General features: G+C 38.4%; 1 protein-coding gene and 1 non-coding gene across 2 annotated transcripts in view; both read right to left on the bottom strand.

The window, feature by feature from the left end:
* Positions 1–7037, bottom strand: part of CORIN (corin, serine peptidase) — a 229776-nt gene that overhangs the window by 165152 nt on the left and 57587 nt on the right. The gene's annotated exons all lie outside the window — the stretch shown is intronic.
* LOC112067080 (U6 spliceosomal RNA) lies at positions 4087–4192 on the bottom strand. Its single transcript, XR_002893066.1, has one exon. It is a non-coding gene; the product is annotated as a U6 spliceosomal RNA (small nuclear RNA).

Below are 7037 nucleotides of genomic sequence, written 5' to 3'. Positions count from 1 at the left end.
AAGGTTCTGAAGAACCTAGGGGCAGGACAGGAATAAAGACGGAGACGTAGAGAATGGACTTGAGGACACGGGCAAGGGTAAGGGGAAGCTGGGACGAAGTGAGAGAGTGGCATTGACATACATTCACTACCAAATGTAAAGCAGATAGCTAGTGGGAAGCAGCCGCATAGCACAGGGAGATCAGCTCGGTGCTTTGTGACCACCTAAAGGGGTTGGATAGGGAGGGTGGGAGACGCAAGGAGATATGGGGATATATGTTATGTACAGCTGATTCACTTTGTTATAAAGCAGAAGCTAACACACCATTATAAAGCAATTATACTCCAATAAAGATGTTAAAAAAAAAGAATACAGTAAATTTTATAAGCAGAAAAATTTGATACTTTTTACTAAAAGATTATCAGTAAAATTCAACTCAAAAGTGGTATAGTAATATAATGGTGTGCAGTAGTAGAAATATTGAAAATAAATTGGATGGTGGGGAAGAGGTTTTGTAATTCTGGTATAGCAAATATTTTTGAAAAAGTCATTCCTGTATCAACTTTGATGCCATGTTGATTGTTCACCTAGAGGCCATCTCAGTAATCTGTCCATCTTTAGTAATAGGATGGAGTTAGAACAGGAAAACCGTATCATCTGTGTATTTGAAATGACAGGCAAATTTTACTCTAACTTTAAATAATGGTAACTAGAGTATGGGGTCATTTTTCTAGGGAACTCTGCTGCTTCTAAAAAGGAAGCCTAGGACCTTGATAAGAAATGAACAAATTGTGCCTTCCAGAAAAAGAAATTTTAAATACCTCTTGTTTCTGTCAATACTTTTTTTCTTCCTCTCGAGTGGCTGAAACAAAAGTATGCCTAGAACTTTTATTTACCTAACAGGATTTTAGCAAAACCAAAAGCTTAAAAGCTGAACACAAGGTGAATTGAAGATAGCAACATAGCAGAATTCCAATCTTGATTTTAGGAGCGAAACACAGAATTCAGGCTGAAAAGCAAGCTGATCTTAATACCTAGAGTCAAAAATTCTATTTTCTACCATGAACCTTTCAACTCTGAGCAAGAGCCAAGCCACCCAAGGCACACAGATGTTCCCAGAAGATAAATGGACATTTCCCCAAGGTGACACACTGTAAATATTTGTTTAACATTTATTTAGGTGAGAACCTGACAGCTGCAACAGAGAAAAAGAGGGCTTTGGCTGGCAGCGTCCCAATTTGCAAGCCCCACTGGGCAAAACAGAAGTCCTGCAGATAACTGGGCCCATCGTTTCTGAAGGCAGTTAGGTGACTACTTGCTGCTACTGGATCCATGGGAGTGTCAACACAACCCTCCCCAAGGCTCCCAACTGGATTCTCTATTATTCCCAAAGCAAATATAAAAGTGTCCCTGAGAAAAGTTATGGTAGATTTAATTTTCTTTTTTTTTCATAAGTTGTTTTTTTGTTTTTTTTTTTGCGGTACGCGGGCCTCTCACTGTTGTGGCCTCTCTCGTTGCGGAGCACAGGCTCCGGACGCACAGGCCCAGCGGCCATGGCTCACGGGCCCAGCCGCTCTGCGGCATGTGGGATCTTCCCGGACCGGGGCACGAACCCGCGACCCCTGCATCAGCAGGCAGACTCTCAACCACTGCGCCACCAGGGAAGCCCTTATCATAAGTTTTTAGAGCTCCTTTAATTAGGGCCATGGGTCATGAGTGAACCTGCCCCTTAATCTATGGGAAACTAATTGACCATAAGATGCTGGACTCCTTGGCACAGTTTCTCCATTAAGTTCTCACCAGTCAGTTTAAATATCTCTAGTGATAACAACTCACCATTTCCTGAGACAACATTTCCATATATATACAACTTTAGTTAAGTTAGAATTTACTTCTCTATGACTTTCAGTTCCTGGTTCCATCTTTGCCCTGTGGAAATGTAGAGAAAAAGTGTGCTCTCCCTCTTTCAATTGTGGCCCAGGAGATTGGAGGGTGGCCGTTGTGTACCCTCAGGGCCCTCACATCTCCTGGCCCCCCAACTATTCCTCACATGAACAGATTCTGAACCACTATCCTGGTCATTTTTCTTTAAACATGTTTATCACTGCTTTGTTTCTGCTCTGTACGTGAACCTTACATCTAAGATTTTCAACTAGAGTTGACCTAAAGTCTTTTTAACTCACGCATATGAGTCAGTATTAAAAAGAAAGCACTGAACCACCAAGCCAATCCTCAGGAACAATCTAGTGTTTCCTCATCCATTAGATCCAGGATTTTGACAGAAATGAACAAGAACAAGTTAATGTACTTTAGCTGGTTGCTCTGCCACCTGATGCTCACTCAGAAGGAAGTTAAATCATCTCTGGGAATAGCATCCAACTCAATTTAAAATTGTGATTATTTAACACACATATAGAATTTGATTTATGCATGAGTTTTCAGGAACATATCAATTATACAAAGCAACGCACAACCATTATCAGTGGATTTTGAACTTCCATCTACCTAGACATTTAGGGGAGCTCCCTAATGGAAGAGTTAATTTATTGATCCATTTATTCCAACAAATATTTACTGAGCACCTACTATGTGCTGGGCACTGCTCTGAACACTGGGTATACAACAGTGTGCAAAGTCAGTAAGTTCTCTGCCATTGTGGTGCTTATAAAGTAAGACAGACAACATACAGACAAGCAAAAAGGGACACAGCCTTGCTGCAGTGAAAGATAACAGAACTACCGAGGGTGATCAGAGAAGATTTCTCCACAGAAATGTCTTTTGAACAGAGGGCATAGTTTCAAGGGGATAGATCCATCCTAGCAAAGGGAGCAGCATGTGAAAAGGAAGCTGGGGAAAGGTGGGCATTTTTGAGAAAGGTCAGTGCAGCTGTGGCAGGGTTGATGACACCAGAGAAGCAAGGAAGACTTCAAAAGCCATGGCAAGAAGTTCAGCTTGTAATCTAAGTCTAAGGGAAAGCCCTTGAATGGGTAGAGGCAGGGGAATGACATCATCTAATTTGTGCTTTTATTTTTTTTCCCTTTCAGTTGTATTTAGACATAACTGACATACAGCACTGTGTAAGTTTAGGATGTCCAGCTAATGATGACCACAATAGGTTTAGCAAATATCCATCATCTCATACAGATACAAAATTAAAGAAATAGAAAAAAATATTTTTCCTTGCGATGAGAATTCTTAGGATCTACTCTCTTTAACAACTTTCATGTAATAACGTACAGCAGTGCTAATTGTGTTTTTAAATCATCATGTTGACAGCTAAGTGGAAAATGGATTAGAAGATGAAAAGAATGAGAAAAATATGCAAATATTGCATCTCTGAAAGAGGTGATGAAGTTTATAACTTCCCAGAAACTCACACACCATCTTTGACTTCCAAATCAATAATAGTACTATTTATATTTAATAATAATTTACTTATTATTTATAACAATACTACTTATGGAGAAGTTACTGTGTGCTAGAGAGTGCAGAGCATATATGAGCACTGTATAAATCATTCTGTTTAATACACACAAACAAACCCTATGAAGTGGGTATTATCACTTTCATTAAACAGATGAGGAAACTGAAGGTCAGGAAGGTCAACTGAAGTGCCCAAGGTCTTATAATTGGCAATTGGCAGAGCTGTGGTTTGAATCAGGTTTCATGTGACCCCCAAACTTTCAAGTGCATTCTCTGCATTCACCAGATAATTTCTCTAGTCTCCAGTGAACATATTTATTTGGGGAAAAGTATAGTGCTTTTGAAGAAGTTCATTTGAAGAACCTCACTCAACCTCTTCCACAATCCTATAGGGATTGAGTACATGACAGAAAACTGTCCGGTAGATACCAGGTTTGAGATATAATCTTTAATTTCTAGTCACTTAGCTAGATAAAGAATTTTTTCAGATAATTTATCTATTTTCTTGACTAAAATGTGGATAGCAGAACTTGACATATCTCATCTTTTTTTTGGACAAGTTCAATTAGGTCCGGCATGAGAAATATTGACCCCAAAATAGATGCATTCTAAACTTTGATCAGGATGTGATGATCCAGGTATTGTGCTAAATGCTTTAGTATGAATTATCTTAGTCAAAAATCAAAAAATATGGAACACTTCACAAATCTGCATGTCATCCTTGCATTGGGACCACGCTAATCTTCACTGTATTGTTCCAATTTAGTATACATGCTGCCAAAGCAAGCACTAGATAAGAATTTTTCATTTCATGTCTACAGATGTTAAGAATATCTGCTAAGCACCTAGGGGCAAATCAACACTCCAGAGGAAAAAAACCAATAGAAAACACATCCATTTTTAAATGTTAACGATTTATTTCATGAGCAAAGTTTCTCTGCAAAGTATTAGAGGATGTGAGTAGGGTGATGATAATCAACAAGGTCTCCTGGGTGTCTTCCAGAAGCAAAGCCAAGGCAGGACCTCTCAGGCCAGTTAACCCCGCTTCAGCTTTGATAAATTCATAGACCTATTATTTCAACCCAGTGGGAAAGCGTGATAGTTATATATCAAAAGCATGTGGCTGCAGTGTTTGCTTCCTCTTCCAAACACAGAGATTTTAAGTGTATCAAAAAGTCATCCAGGGGCTTCCCTGGTGGCACAGTGATTGAGAGCCCGCCTGCCGATGCAGGGGATGAGGGTTCGTGCCCCGGTCCGGAAGGATCCCACATGCCGCGGAGCGGCTGGGCCCGTGAGCCATGGCCGCTGTGCCCCGTGGCGGGAGAGGCCCGCGTACAGCAAAAAAAAAAAAAAAAAAAAAAAGTCATCCAGAAACATCTGTTATTCTCCTGGCCTAGGAATTGTTCGTCTCTCTCTAACTACATGCTGATATTTTTAAGCTATTCCTTCTAACCCACATATTTTTAGGGCTACCTAAATTGTTTATCAGCCAAATCTCTATATTTTGAGATATATTTCATTGAATCAATATAGTTATGGATTATCCTGTATTATAAGATATCCTTTAAGTATCCTGTATTATAGTCCATGATACACACACTTATTTTTTAATAAATGAAACAATTAATGAAACTGTTTAATGAAACTGTTAAAGTTTCATTATAATATTATAATATTATATAATATAGTTGAGTACAGTTGAGGTCTCAAAGGGGCAGGTTAAAAACCATACTACTTATACATCCCACTATATCTTTTTAAATTAAATTCTAAATGTTATCAAGTACCTATTTTCTCTAGGATGGAATATAACCAATTCTCTATTATTTGAATAGTAGAGTAGTAGAGAAAATTAGTAGAACAAATGATCCAAAATAGTGAAATATAAGAAAAAATGTTTGATATATAAAAATATATGAATTATTTTCTACAATACATTTTACCTTTCTGAACTTATTTTGCTTATTAAATTTAGCTTGCAGGTCTCATGCACATGCTAAATGAAAGCAGGAAGCACTGGTCTGAAAGTACCATCATAAAATTAAATATAATAATGAATGTAATAAAATGTAGGACAAGTCCCTGAAGGATACCTGAAAATTGACTATAAATTGCTATTCACTATAAGAGAAAATGGAAAACTCTCCTATGAGAGCATTTCTCAGGATGAACCAGGTCAGGAGAAAAACAAATTTTACCTGAAAGTTCCCTGAAGACTCAGCAGTTTAACTAGAATTTTACAACTGATTTAGCTCAGAGTAGAGATTGAATTATCAGAAAAAGGATGATCAAAATGAGTTAAGAGTCCCCTGGAGGCTGAATGCACTCTCTTTCATTGTCTTATATGAAATTTACATAAGTATATATAAATTTCATGGTAAAGAGAGAACTTTCATGGTAAAGAGAGAAACTCTTTTACATAAGTATATAAATTTATATAAGTATATATACACACTCCTAAGTCCATAGAGAAATTAAAGCAAAGAGATGTAAGTGAAATTGTTTGAAATTAGGGAGAAATGGAATCCAACTCCAGCAGCCTTAAGTATTCTACCTAATTTTCTTTTAATCCATATAGTATACTACATTTTTTCCAGAATCCATCAATATTTAGCATATGTTAGAAATACTCTGTGCTCTCAATGTCATTAGTACTGCCCCTCCTTTCCAATCCACTGATAGCTATTGATGACATTTACTGAGCTCTTCATAAAAACCCCCGCACTGTCATTTAATCCTCACGTGAACTTTGTAAAGCACAATGATTATCTCCATTTTACAGATGAGTGGGCTGAGACACGCGGCTCCAGAGCCTGTGTATTGAATGGCGACCCCCAAAAGACACGTCCATGTCCTAACCTCGGGAACCTGTGAATGTGACCTTATTTGGAAAAATGGTCTTTGTGGCTGTAATTAAGTTAAAGACCTTGCGATGATGAGATCATCTTGGGTTATCTGGATGGGCCCTAAATCCAGTGACAAGTGTCCTCACAAGAACAGACACACACAGACAAGAAGGCCATGTGAAGATAGAGGCAGAGACTGGAGTGATGTGGCCACAAGTCAAGAGTGATTGAAACCACTGGAAGGAAACTGGCTAAGAAAGGAAGTGAGCCTCTCTCCGGGACCCCTGGCGCAGTCCCCACCAGACTTTGCACTTCTAGCTTCTAGAACTGTGAGAGAATAAATTTCTGTTTAAGCCACCCAGCTTGTAGTAATTTGTTATGGCCGCCCTAGAAAATTAAGACAATCTCCATGTTATAATGCCACTGTTCTAGGAACATAAAGGGCCTCTCTACTACCATGCCATTGTTTGACTCTTGGGAAAGATCTAACAGAGTTTCTCTCTTTACCATGAAAGTACCCTCTGCAAATGATTCCTTCAGGGGAAACATTTTCCTGAATGTGGTGTCTGTTAATAGTGCTTCTATACTTACTTCTACAATTCAGAATCTATTGTTTCTTTTCTACTCAGTTTTTATTTTACGGCAATGTAGGTTTTTTTCCAGTTAAAATAATAAAAACCTTCTCTAGGTCCATCCACCTCACTACAAATAACTCAGTTTTGTTCCTTTTTATGGCTGAGTAATATTCCATTGTATATATGTGCCACATCTTCTTTATCCATTCATCTG

The sequence above is a fragment of the Physeter macrocephalus genome, chromosome 7 (genome assembly GCF_002837175.3).
Source record: "Physeter macrocephalus isolate SW-GA chromosome 7, ASM283717v5, whole genome shotgun sequence".
NCBI lineage: Eukaryota > Metazoa > Chordata > Mammalia > Artiodactyla > Physeteridae > Physeter > Physeter macrocephalus.
This window is presented reverse-complemented; position numbering and strand designations above follow the sequence as displayed.